The 15,468-nt window shown below is 42.1% G+C and overlaps 1 pseudogene; it reads right to left on the reverse strand.

The window, feature by feature from the left end:
- Positions 1-9,591: 9,591 nt before the first annotated feature.
- Positions 9,592-10,881, reverse strand: LOC124514375 (26S proteasome regulatory subunit 4-like; annotated as a pseudogene).
- Positions 10,882-15,468: the final 4,587 nt, after the last annotated feature.

A 15,468-nucleotide genomic window follows, 5' to 3' on the forward strand; every position in this document is an offset into this window, starting at 1 on the left:
GTCTGCTACAGAAGTGTGTTCTTTTAATTATCCACCCCCCCCCCCCCAACCACCACCAGTTCGCTAAGATCTGTGGCAGCTTTAGGCTCACGGTGTCATTTAGCTTGCACTACAACAGAAATGGTAGGATGGACCATGTGCCACTAATGTTAAGCTTGCCCTGGGAGCTTCATGGAAGTGTGTGGGTGTGGGTGTATGTGGTGTGGTGGTGGTGGGGGGGGAATGTTGCTATCATCAATGGGGATGAAAAACTGGCTAATGTGCCAGATATATCAATAGAATTTCCTTTATGAGTCTAACGTCGTTTCTTCCAAATCAGGAAAAAAACGGGGCTACACATGAAAAGTACTAGGAACCAATTTGATTTTTGCAAGGGAAGTGCAAATTGTACTTTCATATTGTTCTTGATGTCTTTCATCACAGAACAACAAACACTTGCTATATGCCAGGCACTCTGCTGTGCCTTGTGCTATGTCTTGGGGATGCAGAGATGAATAAGATAATTAGTCCTTGTCCTCAAAGAAGTAGTGGGAGAGACAAATAAAATTGCCAGTAAAAGTGATCGCATAATAGATGTGTATATAAAGAGCTATGGAAACACAAAGGAGAAAACAATTAGCTGTCTGAGAGGGTCAGAGAAGGCTTTCCAGAAAAGAACATGTTTAAGCAAGATCTTGAAGGATGAATAGGAGTTTGCCTTGCAGAGAAGATTGAGAAGGACAGGAAGGGCAGCCAAAAAAGAGGAAACAGTAAATACAGACAGCTGAAGAGTGTGGTATCTCTAGGTAATTGCTTTATATTGCAGCCATGGCCTTTTCCCTTTCTCAATGAAGTAACTTCCCAAAAGTAATCTAGAATTTCTAATTGCCACTATAATTTTCCTTCTTATTGTTCTTCCTCTTATTTTCCTTCGTATTGTTTTTCCTCCCCACTTTTTCCCCTCATCAGTTTTTCTGAGCCTCATTCCATACAGCAAGAGGAAAATACAGGTCATAACCAGGGAAGCAATGCTGAATGTCAAATCTGTGAGGTCAGATTTCTGAGACCTGAGGAAGTGAGTAATAAGGTCACAAGCTGGGAGGATCTGGAGCAAGAGAGGATCTGGCCTGTGATATGGGTCAGGACAGGCAGTTCAGGACTGAGACCATGAATCATGCAGGAGTGACAGAGTCCTCTGTTACACGGTGCCAGCTGCAGGGGACAGGGTTAGATCTGACAGCTTCAAGCAACTATTCAGAAAAGGACAGCGCCGTCTCCTCAATAGAGTATTTCCAGCATTTCCTTCTTTCTGTTCTCTCTCCCTATTACCCTCTTTTGATCCCATTTTCCATCCATGATGCACTTTTATTGGGCCTCTTTTACTGAGGACTTAGCTACCAAAGCAGAGAAATCCTGTTCTGCTGCCTTAGCATCCACCTCCAGAACTATAAATAGTCCATTTTACCTCATAAGCCATCAACTAGCCAGCCTATTTTTACTTCCTAATTATTTGGAAATAGCGATGATGGGCCTAGCGGTGGTACAGTGGGCATCCCCAAAGCTCACCTAATGTTCGAATCAGATAAAGGCCTTTTAGCTTTGTTTAAACCAACATTTATTTTTAGAATGGATAGTGGTGAATTTTTGGCAAATCCCCGGTCTTGAACTATATTACAGAGGAAGCGATGTAAAGAGGTGATGTGCTTAATGTGGACTGCTAAGATGGACAATTCTGTAAGTGCTAGAGAGTCACGGGTGCTATTTAAGCAATTTTCTCGATCACCATGTTTACTGAACACCTGCTTGTGTGCAAATTCTGTGCTGTATTTGTGGTTTGGAAAACACAGGAAAATGAGAGAGGTGGTGTAGTCTGGGAATTATTCTCTGCTAAACAAGGATTTGGATCCCAGTTCCAGCAGTTACTTGCTATGTGACTTGGACAAGTTAGTTGACTTTGTTTCTTCATCTGTAATAATGTCACCCACCTCATGGAGTTGTGAGGATTAAATGTCAAGCAGCCATTCAGTAAGTTTTCAAAGTGATGAAATGTGCGGTATTATAGAAGTTGAAGAAAAAGACAGATTATGGACTATGATTCCCAAGGAAGGCGTTTTTCAGAGGCATCGTGAATTTTGTTCTATAGAGAGAAGGAGGGTGGAAGGAATTTCCAGATGGGAGAAATCATGTTTATAAAACACAGGACTGGAGTATGGAAGAAAGTTTTCAGGGACCAATCTGGCAAGATCAAAAGGTTTAAGTAGAGAAGTTCTAAGACTAGAAGTGTTGGCTGCAGCCAGATTTCAACAGGCATTGAATACTGAACTAAGGAGTTAGAACTTTATCCTGTATGATGGAAAGTCTGAAGATGTTTGGTTAGGGAAATGTGGGGTCATGAGAGTCTTTTTAAGAAGAGTCTCAACAACAGTGTGAAGAATAAACTTTAGTAGGGATGGGGTGCCTGGGTGGCTCAATCGGTTAAGCGTCCGACTTCGACTCAGTTCGTGATCTCATGGTTCGTGAGTTCAAGCCCCGCATTGGGCTCCATGCTGACAGCTCAGAGCCTGCAGCCTGCTTTGGATTCTCTGTCTTCTTCTCTCTCTGCCCCTGTCCCGCTCATGCTCTGTCTCTCAATAAATAAATGCTAAAAAAAGTGTTTTTTTAACTTTAGTAGGGATAGAAAGAGAACTGCACAACCAGCTAGTACATTATTTAAGTAGTCTAGGTGTGAGGGGGTAAAGAATTGAATTAGGGTGATGGAGTGAAAATAAAAAGATGGGTTCAATAAGTATCATAAAGGAAACATGAACAGGACTTTATGACTGACTGGATACAGAGGTCAAGAAACAAGGAAAAATCAGATCTGGCCTTGAAGATGGTTGACAAGATTAACAGAGATAAGACAAAAAGGAAAACCAGTTTGGGGAGAAGAGGAAATGCTAGGTGCTAGATACCTTTTTTAAAAATGTTTATTTATTTATTTTGAGAGAGAGAGAGAGCAGGGAGGGGTAGAGTGGGGAGGAGCAGAGAGAGAGAGGGAGAGAGAGAATCCCAAGCAGGCTCCACGCTGTCAGTGCAGAGCCAACTTGGGGCTTGATCTCACAAACCATGAGATCATGACCTGAGCCCAAATCAAGAGTCAGACGCTTAACTGACTGAGCCACCCAGGGAGTCCACTAGGTGCAAAATATCTTGAGGTGATACTGGAACTTACAAGTGGACATGTCCCATAAGTATTTGGAAGTGAGAGACTTATGCTCAAAACAGAGAAGTCAAGGAGTATTGTGTATAGAAGATGATAACTGAAGCCATGTGATTAGCTTGGCCCACCAGTGGTAGCAGCATAGAAACAGAAGTATGGAGGACCAAGGGCTAAAGCTTGAAGATTGCCCACATTTAGGGAGGTAGGAAGAAGAAATGTAGTCAGTATGGTAGGAAAAAAAGGAATATCAGAGAAGCCAAGGAACCATCTTATTTATTCATCCAACAAATGCGTTCCCTTTGTGTACCTGAGAGATGTGAGACTGAGTAGACATTCTGTTGGCCATGAGGGCGCATATCACCAAAGTCAGAAGAGAGGGTTTCAAGCTGGAGGAATTGGTCACCAGTATGAAATTGTACAGAGAAAGTGGGAAATGCCCATTTCATTTAGTAAACATGGGGTCATTAGTAACTTTTTGAGAACAATAGCTTTAGTTCTCGCCCATGGCGGGTGTTCATCCATGGGGGTGGCCACGGGGATATTAAACACCAGAGTGAAAAAGACGTGCCATGAGATGTGGTTAGGAAATGGGGACCGCGTGCAGATCACCCTTTGTATGCTTTGTAAAAAATGGGAAAAGAGAAGTAGGAAAGTGGTTAGAGAAGGCAGAAGAGCCAAGCAAAAGATTTGATCTTCCTTGTCTGCTTCATTATTTTAGTTTTCTTAAAACCTCAGTCTCATGCTTTCATGTCCTTTATAGCAGTTCAGTAATTCATTTCCCAAACTTACTGCTCTGACAGTAACCTGCATATTTCATTGAACAATAATAGATCAGCTACCACTTATTGAGTGCTTACTATGTGCTAAACACTTTGTATTCGTTCTATTCATTATCTCACTTAATCTTCACAATACTGGATTACAACCATACAATCTCTCGGAAGCATGGAGAGGCTAAATAAATTGCCTAAGATCACATAGGGGATCTGGGATTTGGACCCAACTCAGACTCTAAAGCTCTTCTAAAGGACCATGCTGTAATAGTCCCTGAAGGCAGGGCCAGCTTCATGAGTGTGCAGCCTATGCAACCTCTCGGGGCCCTGCATTTAGAAGGGCATTCTTCTCCCTGCATCTCCTCATTTGGTTTAATGCTCTGTTGTTGTTACCTTGAAATCCTTAATATTTTTTTTAAAGTTTATTTATTTATATTTGAGAGAGAGAGGAAGAGGGAGGATCCTAAGCAGGCTCTGCCCTGTCAGCACAGAGCTCAATATGGGGCTCAAACTCGTGAACCATGAGATCGTGACCTGAGCCAAAATCAAGAGTTGGATGCTTAATCAACTGAGCTACCCAGGTGCCCCCTAATAATTTTTAATGAAGGCCCTGCTTTTTCATTTTGCACTGGGCCCCACAAATCAGGCAGCGAGCTCTGCCTGCAGGTATTGATACTTTGCCTAAAGCAGGAAAAGCATGTTGTGCTGGATCCCTTGTTTTGCTTGTGTAGTGTATCTAAGTCCTTGTGTCATGGTGCACGTTCACATTTTCCTGTGGGCTTCTCACTTTGGACTCCTGATGGAAAAGGCAAAGGGGGGATATTTTGAAGTTCAAGTAGATAGCCAGTAGGAAAATAGAGAATAAAGAGGCAAGGAACTATTTACCCGGAATGGCTCCTGGAAACTCATCCATCGAGTCTTGAGAGTATTATTAGGTAGAGTTATAGTCCTGCTGCTGTCTTTACTCCCAATTTAAATAAGAAATGAGTTCATTTCTATTCCTTTTGTAGTCAAATAGTCCCATTTGCTTGTAGGAAGCTATGGCAACCTTTTTTAACCTACTGAAACAGAAATTGGGGTTGAACAGGTATAATACAACTTGTCTGCCCTGATTTGATGTCTTTTTAGCCAGGCTGATGCCTCCCCTGCACCCCCATACCGGGGACTACCCAGAAGCTGTGAACCATGCAGCCCCATTTACCTCATGTGTCTTGAATGTCCATGTTCCACCCTAATCTTCGTTGCCTGCTCTATTCCTTTATCTACCCACATGAATCATGGAAGCCAGGAAAACTTAATCTTGGATATTATCTCTTATTTTTGCCTTTACATTCATTACTTGGCACTGACACCAAATGAAGTTTTTCTGGTCCTCACGATTATTGCTCTCTCAAAAAACAACTTTTCCTTACCCTCTTGCTCCTCCCACTCCCGGTCCCTCTGTGTAATCATTTGACCAGTACTGACCAAGTGCTTATAGCACTTGATGCTAGCTGACCACCTGACCAGGTCCCAGCACCAGCCAGCTTAGATCCTTCTGTGGAGGATATCAGACAAGACTGTGATTGTGTTGCTTCCTCCCATTACCTGTGTCATTCCCGTTCAGAGTGCCTGTTCTCACTTTCTTTTCTGTTTTTTAATTTTGTTTTTTATTTTTTAAATTTTACATCCAAATTAGTTAGCATATAGTGCAACAATGATTTCAGGAGTAGATTACTTAGTTCCCTTTACTCATTTAACCCATCCCTCCTCCCACAACCCCTCCAGTAACCCTCAGTTTGTTCTCCATATTTATGAGTCTCTTCTGTTTGGTCCCCCTCCCTGTTTTTAGATTATTTTTGTTTCCCTTCCCTTATGTTCATCTGTTTTGTCTCTTAAAGTCCTCATATGAGTGAAGTCATATGATTTTTGTCTTTCTCTGACTAATTTCACTTAACATAATACCCTCCAGTTCCATGCACATAGTTGAAAATGGCAAGATTTCATTCTTTTTGATTGCCGAGTAATACTCTGTTGTATATGTACACCACATCTTCTTTATCCATTCATCCATCGATGGACATTTGGGCTCTTTCCATACTTTGGCTATTGTTGATAGTGCTACTATAAACACGGGGGTGCATGTGTCCCTTCGAAACAGCACACCTTTATCCCTTGGATAAATGCCTAGTAGTGCAATTGCTGGGTTGTAGGATAGTTCTATTTTTAATTTTTTGAGGAATCTCCATACTGTTTCCCAGAGTGGCTGTACTCCTGTTCTCACTTTCTACTCCCAACATGGACCAGGTGAGCCTAAGAAAAACTCTTTATAGTTTTAAAGAGATTTAGAGTATAACCCTATGGCATATGTCACGAAATAAAGTTTCAATGGCCAGGTGTTCTCCATGGTCTCCTACTTGTGCTGGTGGTATAGTCTCCATAAGGTCCTGTAGTAGTCATCTGCTGCTGTGTAACAAATTACCACCAAATTTATCAGCTGAAAGCAACAAACATCTCTATCTTTTAAGAGTCAGTTCAAGGATTGTATCTCAGAAGCATTTCCCAACTTGCTTTTAACGAATTAGTATCCTTACTCTCTGGTCTTCCTTTGTACTTTAACATGTCCTTATAGCATTTACCACAGTGTTGTAATTGCTAGGCACCAGGTCTTTTTCATATCCGTAGCTGCAATTCCTCAAACCATTCCTTGAACATAGCTGATGCTCAATAAATAGTTGTTGAATATGCTTAAAAATAGCTTATACCTTTATATACTTTCTACTCTAGAAAACTTATATATACTACAAAGTATTTAGCCTTATGCCCTATGATAAATATACCCTTCTTCATCTCCCTGTCTAAAGGCTCAAGTGTCACGTTGTTGAAGATGTAAAGAAACCATTGTATATGTCAAAGACTTGTTGACACACCAACTCACCTATTCCAGGGAGGACTTGTTGAACTTGTCTGGGTTAAGTCCCTGTTCCATCCATACTCTGAAACCAGTTCTGACCTTTGTAGGAAATTGTATAACAAGCCCCTAGCCCAAAGATACTTGGCTCAATAACAAAGCCAGCATTGGTTCACTATTTAAATATTTGACTATAAACTTTATGAAGGCAGGACCTGGGTCTGGCTTATTCACTGCTGTATTCCCAGCACCAACTACTATTTGATGCTTAATAAATACATGGGTGATGAATTAGTGACACTCCATTCTTGAGTCGCATGTTCCATACCTGTTATCCAGGTCCCGAACTCTGATCACCCAGAATCTTAGGCCTGAGTTCTTCATTTCATGTGGCCCATTTTGTCTTGCTCCTTGACTCGTCTTTTCCAGCTCCTCATCATAGCTGATCTTTGTGAATTTGACCCCTTGCTTATTCTGAATTAAGGTTCCTCTTCCTGTCCTGATCTTTCTAATAATATTGGCCAGATGCCCTTAGGAGACTATTCTTTTCTCTACCTATAACCAGAAACTGTATGTGTTGAAAAGTATTGAACTGAAGAGAATTCCATTCAGATTTCAAAAGAGAGGAGACAGGCCCCTTAAGAAGTGAATTTTGGCCAGAAACCAAATTGTAAAATTTTGTGAGTCTGTTAAACTGATTAACTTGTAAACTTAAGCAATTCAATGCAAATTAATTTTTATACCAACCAGCAAATCCAAGGAGGGGAGGGAATTAAGTGAGTGTGTAAATATGGTTGCCAGGGAGACTTTTCCTGACAGAAGAGAGAACCTCACAGGAATGTATACAGGCCCAAGAAAGCAATGTAACCTGATCTTTCTCTGTTCTCTTTTTGATGGGGGAAGAAAACAATGTGGAAACCATGGGTACAGATAAGGGTGGCTTTAGGCTCTTCTAGAGACTGGAGGAGTAATTTCTCCTTCTTGAAACAGGGCTGAGTAGTAGAGTTTTCCAGAGCAAAATGACTATTACAAGGCACCTATTCCTTCCGAGGAAACTTCTGGAAATGTAGAGCACTGAATCCATCTCTGAAATAGCATTCATTCATTCAACACATGTTTATTAAGTACTTTCTAAATGGCCCATTGCCCAGATGGGAATATGGTTATAAGGATTGATAATAGTTTGAAGGTACTGTATCATATCTAGTGGATGGTCTTAAATTTTTGTCTAAATAAATTTTTTGAAATAGAAGGTAATATATGGACCTAAATATTTAATGCTTTTTAAATTTTTTAAATGTTTATTCATTTTTTGAGAGAGAGAGACAGAGCGTGATTTGAGGAGGTGGAGACAGAGAGGGAGACACAGAATCTGAAGCAGGCTCCAGGCTTTGAGCTGTCAGCACAGAGCCCAACGTGGGGCTCCAACTCATGAACGTGAGATCATGACCTGAGCCAAAGTCAGACACTTGACTGACTGGGCCACCCAAGTGCCCCAATGCTTTTTTTTTTTTTTTTTAATAACATTCTTTTATGTTATGTCATGTTAGTCGGTTGAGTGTCCGACTCTTGATTTCTACTCAGGTGATGATCTCATAGTTCGTGAGATTGAGCTCCTCATAGGGTTCTGTGCTGACAGTGTGGAGCCTGCTTGGGATTCTCTTTCTCCCTCTCTCTGTCCGCGCCACCCCCCCCCCCGTCTCTCTGTCTCTCTCAAAATAAATAAATAAACTTAGAAAAAATAAAATTCTATTTGTAGTAAAAGCATGAGCACAAGTGTATTTTCTGCTATTTTTGTATTCTCAGGTCATTGCTCTTGAGAAAAACCTAACGTGAAAATTGATCCATAAAGCCACACCTCAAGGTGGATATTCATCTAGTGACAGTGTCATCTGAATTGTAGGTGTAGTACCAGTTAAGGACAAATCCATCTCCTAGAGAGCTACAATCCAAGGAGACCCTAATATTTTAGCTACAAATGATGGGTGATTTGAGGTCTAAAATCTTGGCTGTAAAATGCATTTGGGTTGAAATGTGTAACACTGTCACATATCTGAGGCCTACCCTTCAGCGTCTCCCCATGTACTTTAATATGCTGGAATTTTGTACTGTGTATGGTGCCTTTCAGTGGCCCGCAGAGAGGGAAGTAGAGGGTAATGGTTAACAGCATGGACACGAGAGCCAGACCGCTTGGGTCCCAGCTCTGCCTCTACCACTCGTTCACTGGAGCTTCACAGCTTTCTTCAAGTCCTTCCCCCCTCTGCTCCAGTCTCTTTGTGCACAGTGAGGATAATGATAGTACCTAGCTGGAAGAAGTATAGAATTAAACAGGTTAATACGTGTGAGGTGCATAATAAGTACCATGTAAGTTGTACCTCTTATTACTTCCTGTGTCCTAGAGAGTAGGGTTGATTCCATTTGAAGGAAGAGCCAGTTGAGATGTATAGAGGTAAAATTTCCCTAAAGTTGCACAGTAAGTTTAGGCTCAAATTATTCTTTCTTTCTTCCTTTTTTTTTTTTTTTTTTTTTTTTGAGAGGGAGTTTGCTTTACTGGGGGGAGAGCACTGTACATGATCAACAGATGAAGGCAGCCCAGTGGGCATCCTGCACATCACACTCAAAAAGGTACACAGGAGGTTTTGCTAAGAAAGATCAACTGGAACATGGGTTCCTCTGGGTAACTTCCCCAAACTCATCCCTCCTAGGAGCTGGGACACTCCTGACCATTTCCTTGAAGGCAAATGTGGTCATTACAGATAGAGCCCCTCAGGGGTGCATTCTTGTTTTTTATAAAGAACATTTTCTTTAGATTTTTTTTTTTTTTATGAAGAACATTTTCTTTAAATTTTTTGAAATCTTCATTTGTTGCTTTCATTCTACATTCTCTCAAGGCCATCAGACCAGCTTCTGTACAGATTGCCTTGATGTTGGTCCCAGAAAGGCCATCTTTAGCCATGATCAAGTCGTCCAGGGCCGCATCATCGGCCAGCATCATCCTGCTTGTGTGGGTCTGAAAGATGTACTTCTTAGTCTTTTCATCAGGCAGGGGGAACTCAATTTTCCTGTCTATGTGGCCTGGTCTGACAAGTGCTGGATCCAAAGTTTCTATTCAGTTTGTGGCCATGACTTTCACAAGTGAAATCCATCCAACTGGTTCAACAGTTCCAACATTGTTCATTGAATTTCTCTCTCACCGCCACAATTTGAGGCATATCTTTTTGTTCCAGTGGCTTCAATTTCATCAATAAACATGATGGATGGTGCATGTTCTTCCACAGCTCGAAACAATTCCCGAATGAGTTTGGGCTTCTCACCTAGGTACTTCTGAATCAGTTCAGAGCCAACCACTCTTAAGGAAGTGTCTGAGGCTTAGTTTGCTACTGCTTTGGCTAATAAGGTTTTACCTGTGCCAGGTGGACCATAGAGAATGACCCCCTTTGGGGGCTTTATACCCATCTCTTCATAATATTCAGGATGAGTAAGAGGAAGCTCCACAGGTTCCTTAATTTCCTGGATTTGGTTGTCCAACCCCCCAATATCAGCATAGGTTTCCTTGGGGTCCTTTTCTACCTTCATCACTGTGATCAAGGGATCCGTGTCATCCATGAGCATGCCTATGATGGCATGCACCTTGTGGTTGAGCAGGACTGAGCAGCCTGGCTCCAGCAGATCCTTGTCTACAAAGGAAAGAATGCTGACATTGTGTACTGTGGGCTCAGATTATTTTCATTCTTAATTTAGCCCTGAAGCTTTCCATTCTACTTAGTAAGAGAGACAGAAAATGAGAATTGGAGTAGGAGAGACGAACTTGGCTTTGGGAGCATTTTGAAATAGGGATTATTTCACAAAAGATGCTGGCACTACAGCATACGAAAATGAAGTTGTCTTCTCAAAGGCAAAAGAGTGTAAGAAATGGTTGGGAATCATATAAGACAGGGGATGTCATACAGGGGCAGGCCTGTCGTATGTTGAGCCCCAAATTCTGTCTCTGATCATGATAACAAGGGACAGTTGGAGGGGGTACTGTAGCTGCCATCCATGATGGGATCTTCTGGTTATAGGGATGGACCCACCCATCCCTAACTGTCTTAGGGTCCTGCCTAAGGACACTAAGGCTAGTTCACTCAAGGATTTAAGCTCTATTTCTATTTTGGGTCTTTAAAATCTGTTCATTTATTCAACATTTTTAAAACTCTGTACCCCCATGCTAGTAGCTAGGGATGCAAAAATGACTAGAACCCAATCCTGGCACCCCAGAGGTTTACAAAGGAAGACAGATGTGGAAATGTTGATTATGGTATTGTACTTGGTGCCATTAATAGGAGTATGGGCAAGGTGTTTTGAGAGCTTAGAGGAGGGATCACTTAATTCTGCTTAGAAATGTCACCTTCTAGAGAAAGTGACATTTTAAATGACGACAGGAGCATAAGGAGTCCTCAGGTGGACATTGTGGCTCAGACAGGAACACTATGTACCAAGGTGGGGTGTTTGTGTATGGGAGAGCAAGTATACTTGGAGAGTTCCAAACATTCTGACATGTTCAGAACAAAGCGTACGAGTAGGGTAGTGGCAGAAACAAGGCTGAAAAGTAGGTCAGCAGCAAATACAAAGGCTTGGCTGGCCAAGCTAAGGAATTTGGACTTACTGTGCAAGGCCCTGAAGAGCTATTGGAGCACAGGAGCAGTGATGGGGTCGGGCCTGCCTTTTGGGAAGATCAGAGCGGCAGTGTGGAGGGTGGTTTGGACTGAAGTGAGACCAGAGACAGAATCACAGGGTTAGAAGAGTGTCTCTAATTCCACTTCTCATCTCCTGCCAGTATTTTTACTGTCGAATATATGTACTTGTTCCTTCAGCCCAGATTTATCAATGGCATGCCAGGTACAGGGCTAACTGCTGGAAATTCTAGAAGAAATCACACACAACCCTGCCTTGGAGTTACTTACAGGGTCTTACTTGTCCTAAACAAAAGCTTGCTTGTGTTTTTAGTCCTCCTTGTCTACCTTATGCCTCACCTTGGTCCCAGGGCTGGTGTTCTGTATATGAAGATGAGCTGTATTGTGCTGGCCTTGTCTGTGCTCATCATGATGTCCCTGTCCCCATTATAACTCCTCTCAACCTTCATCTCTCCTAAGCACAAAGCTCTCATCACTTAATGAATTCCTATGGAGAATGAATCGATTACATCCCCTTTTTAGACTTCTGCTATTTAAATTCTTAATTTACTCTCATTTCCCCAAACGTCAGGCACTCTACGTTAGTTCTCTTAGTCACATATTAAACATTTCAGGCCCTACTTCCTATCCTTTACTAGCTTACAAAGTCCTTACTCTCTTCATTCTTTTTTTCTTACCCCAAGGACACAGATACCAGAATTGCAGACTGCATTATTTTCCATGTTTTTTCTTTTTTTCTTTTTCTTCTTATTTTATTTGAGAGGCAGGGTGTGTGTGTGACCAGGGAAGGGGCAGAGGGAGAAAGATTCTCTCTCTTTGAAAGAATCTTTTTTTTAAATTTTTTTTCAATGTTTACTTATTTTTGAGACAGAGACAGAGTGTGAGCAGGGGAGGGGCAGAGAGAGAAGGAGACACAGAATCTGAAGCAGGCTCCAGGCTCTGAGCTGTCAGCACAGAGCCCTATGTAGGACCCGAACTCATGAACCATGAGATCATGACTTGAGCTGAGGTCGGACACCCAACTGACTGAGCCACCCAGGCGCCCCCTCTTTGAAACAATCTTAAGCAGGCTTCACATTCAGCACAGAGCCCAACGCGGGGCTCAATCCCATGACCCTGGATCATGACCTGGGCGAAAGCAAGAGTTGGACACTCAACTGACTGAGCCACCCAGATGTCCACCCCCCACCCCTCACTACCCCGTGCTTTTTCTATGTGGCGTTAATGCCTTTCACCCATGAGATCACAGTCCCCAAAGGAAAAACTCCTCCCACTCTGAAAATCAGGAAATTGAAGATGAGAGGATATTTCCACTGCAATAGAATAACAGAATTTTGTTAGAAATAGTAGTATTTAGTCCATAATAATACATTGTGATTATGGTTTATTGGGCACTTATTACATATGCTAATTGCCATGCTAGAACTTTACATGAATTCTTATTTAAACCTCAAAGCAACTCTGCAGGGTAAGAACTCTTATGACGCCTATTTTACAGATGAAGAAACAGGCTCAAAGAGGTGCAATGATTTGTCCAAGGTCACATCATTAACACATAATAGCATCAGATCCCGAACTTAGGCCTGATTCTAGAAGTGCATTTCTTCACTTCTGTGGAGCACAGAGTAAAGGTGCAGGGTCTGAGTGGAGGTACCTGTGGCCATCAAGAGTGAACCAGTTGTCTTCAATGTTTAGCCATAACTGCAATCATCAAATCTAGTTCTTGGTTCTTTTTTTCTTTTGTAATTTTATTTTATTTTGGAGAGAGAGAGCATGCTCAATCAGCAGGAGAGGGGCTGAGGGTGGGAGAGAGAGAGAGAGAAAGGGGGAGAGAGAGAATCTTAAGCAGTCTCCACAATCAACATGGGGCTCGATCCCACAACCCTGGGATCATGACCTGAGCCAAAAATCAAGAATTGGTCACAGAAGACTGAGCCCCCCAGGCGCCCCTCTTGGTTCTTACTAATCATTTTAATAAGCTATTTTATTTGGATCATAATGGCACAGTAATTTTCTAGTAGCAGCCCCTCCCTCCAAAGTTGTGATGTTTGTCATAATTTTATAGATTTGACTTTGTATGTTGGCCCTACAGAGATGTTATAGTTCATGACAGATGCTATGCTCATAGTTCTGGGACCTACTTCAGGTGAACAGACTGTGCCTTGGCATATGGCTGCATATTCTAACAGGTTTGTTGTAGAGACACCTAAATGTCCTTTTAAAAATGTTATATATGGGGGCACCTGGGTGGCTCAGTCAGTTAAGCATCTGACTCTTGGTTTCGGCTCAGGTCATGATCTCACGGTCATGAGACTGAGCCTCAAGTCAGGCTCTGAGCTGAGTGTGGAACTTGCTTGGGATTCTCTCTCTCCCCCTCTCCTCCTCCCCCACTCGCATTCTGTCTCTCTCTGTCTCTCTCTCAAAATAAATATTTTTTTTCAATGTTATATATGTTGTAGTTTCCACACAACCTCAGTCTACCCCCAGGGATGGGTGTAGTAAGCTGAATAATAACTATCCAAAGATAATTAGGTCCTAACCCCTGGAGCCTATAAATGTTACCTTATAAGGAAAAGGGGTCTTTGCAGACATGATTATGTTAAGAATCTTGATATGGGGAGATTATCCTGGGAATCTGGGCAGACACTACCTCCAGCCATAAATGTCATCCTAAGGGAGAGGCAGAGGGAGATTTGACAACAGAGATGAGGAGGCAATGTAAACACAGAGGGAGAGATTACAGGGGTGCAGCCACAAGCCAAGGAATGTGGACAGCTGCCAGAACTCAGAAGAGTCCAGGAGTGGATTCTCCATGAGAATCTCTAGGGGTAGTGCAGCCTTGTCAACCCCTTGGTCTCAGCCCAGTGAGACTGATACTGAAATTCTGGCCGCCAGGACTGGGAGAAAATAAACTTCTGTTGTTTTAAGTCAGGGATTTTGTGGTAATTTGTTATGCTAGCCACAGGGAACTAGTGCAATGAAAATGGTCACTTTTTGTACTGCTTAGTTCATTTAGAGGGTGTATACCATGTCTTAGTAAAGGTAACAACCAACTACTGTAACATGAATAATAATAACAATAGTTTCAGCAGACAATTATGTAATGCTCACTATGTGCCAGGTACTATTATACACATTTGAGATGTATTTACTCATTCAATTTTCTTTCTTTTATTAATTTTCTTTAATGTTTATTCATTTTTGAGAGAGAGAGAGAGAGAGAGAGAGAGAGAGAGAGATGGAGTGCAAGCAGGGGAGGGGCAGAGAGGGAGAGAAACACAGAATCTGAAGCAGGCTCCAGTCTTCAAGCTGTCGGGACAGAGCCCGAGACAGGACTCAATCTCGTGAACTGTGAGATCGCAACATGAGCCAAAGTTGGACACTTAACCAACTGAGCCACCCAGGGGCCCCTACTCATTCAGTTTTCATAACAGCCCTATGAGGGGAGTTCTATTACTGTCTCCACTTTAAGTGGGAACATTGAAGTACAGAGAAGTTGGGTAACTTGGCCAAACTTAGGTAACTAGTAAGTAGTAGGGCTAGGACCTGAACGCAGGCAGTCTGGCTCCAAAAGTTCATGCTGTGAAACACCACCGCACCACACAGTAGTTTGCACGTGGGAGGCGTTCAACAAAGGACACTGTGACACTGTCAGTGTCAGTCCTCTGGCCACTTCCTCTCTCCACGTTTTCTGCCATGTTCGCTGCATTTGTCTTCCTCCATTTGTTCTTCCTTATCTTTAATGTCTTGTCTCTGGTTTTTTTTTTTCTTTTTATAATAGCCTTGTGTGGTTTTGGTATCAGAGTAATCCTGGCCTCATAAAATGGATAAGAATTTCCCTTTTCTGTTTTCTGGAAGAGTTTATACAGCATTGGTTTTATTTCTTTTTTGAAATTTGAATTCACCAGTAAAATCATCTGGGCCTGGCATTTTCTCTATGGAAAGCTTTTAAAC

The sequence above is a fragment of the Lynx rufus genome, unplaced genomic scaffold, assembly GCF_022079265.1.
Source record: "Lynx rufus isolate CCGP_SWC_20201006 ecotype Redwood Valley unplaced genomic scaffold, mLynRuf1.p SCAF_2, whole genome shotgun sequence".
Lineage (NCBI taxonomy): Eukaryota > Metazoa > Chordata > Mammalia > Carnivora > Felidae > Lynx > Lynx rufus.